Raw genomic sequence first — 1677 nt, 5'->3', positions numbered from 1 at the left:
ATGACAACAGTCGTTTGGCCTAGGAAAGGGACAAACAAAAGATGGGTTACTCTCTGCAAGCTGATTGGTCAGTGGACGTGGTTGCGTTTTCACGTTCTCACGTGAGTGTTCGTCCTTTCCCGTCGTGAACATTTTGTCCTGGTTTCCTTGGCTTGTTAGGGTTCCAAGAGCCGTATAAATGGAAGGTAATGCAGTTGTACAGCAGCCATGCACTACTAGAATAAAGTTCAAGCTGGCGGGAGAGACTTTCAAAGCCACCGAAAATACATATTGTATAAATGATGCGAGAAATGTTATTGTGATTTCCAAAATGAAATAAATAAAGAGGGCTTAAGTATATCTTGATTTTTTTTTAAATTAACAAGACAAACAGCATACTCTTCAATAGAAAGGTCCTTGTTGGTTGTAATTTATAAGTTCAAACATTCTTTAACTATACTCTATCCAATGCATCTATACCAAAAATATACGATAAATGAGACACAGAAAACCCATCATGATAATGGGGTCTTTGTAATTAGAAACGGCATTCAACATAAAAGCTGCCACAATAAACACAAAAAGTTAGCTTTAATGAAAAGGGTAATTTCATATGTGGAAGTGTGCTGCAGTAACCTTTGAAATCAAGTCAGAACCTGTTTTTGCTATGCTTATTAACATGCTTTGTAGTCAATTTAGTTAACGGGAAGAGGAAGAACTACTTGATTTAATCACTCCTCTACTTAAAGCTTTTAGAAAGGACAAGGCCATGGTGAGAACAGAAAAATCTGCTCCACTAATGCTTTTAACAGCTGCTTCAGATTTGGGATAGACTCCTGGAGAACTTCATTGTCATTTTTTTGTTTTTTGAAGGAAGGCTTTAGCCTTTTGTTGTAACATCAGTGAATATTGTAAAGAAAAACTAATATCTGCCTGTCTATGTGTTGTAATTCAACTGAAGTAAAATTTCATTCAGACTTGCTTTGTTCTAACAAAAAAAAAAGTAACCCAGTTAATGTGGACCATAAAGTCCACAACAATGCAAACATCTACCAGTTGATTATGGACTGTTATCAGACAGAAGAGCAAGGTTTGCCGACGTGTAAGGGTCAAACTAGATATTGATAGCCTTCATACCAGCTCTAAACACAAGCACTAGAATTTTAGTGGTTAAAGGTATGTTTGTTCACCTCTGAGTCATTGGATGATATATTATCTGAAAGCTAAATAATCTTTCACAGTGGTCCTTCAGCACTGTAGACTACATTGAGGTCTATTTTGATTAAAAAACACTTCACTGCAACTCATTCACATTTTAAGAATAAAGCACTTTATGTGTCAAAGCAACCCTATTTTCAAAGAAACTGGAACTATGGGCATGTAACTAATAGTTTTACATATCTAATGGAAGTCAGTAAACCTCATTAGCCAACGGTTACCATGAGCAACAAATGACATCAGTGTTTGTAAGATGAGTAAAGGAGTAAAATGATGATTCCAAAAGCCAACAATTGCACTTCCAAGAAAGCTGTGACAACACCTGTAATTATTTTAAAGCGATTTAGTGTTTTCTAATTTATGTGCTCACGTTAAGCTCGCTTGCATTTGATATCCCATGTGAAAGGCCAGGACATGCCACCACACCTACAGCACTGTGAACATTTGAATGTACATTGTTGTTTGGTACACGCCAACCAC

This window comes from Leuresthes tenuis, unplaced genomic scaffold (assembly GCF_036924035.1).
Source record: "Leuresthes tenuis unplaced genomic scaffold, fLeuTen1.0.hap1 SCAF_2, whole genome shotgun sequence".
Lineage (NCBI taxonomy): Eukaryota > Metazoa > Chordata > Actinopteri > Atheriniformes > Atherinopsidae > Leuresthes > Leuresthes tenuis.
The sequence above is the reverse complement of the archived record's forward strand: the minus strand, read 5'-3'. Positions refer to the sequence as shown.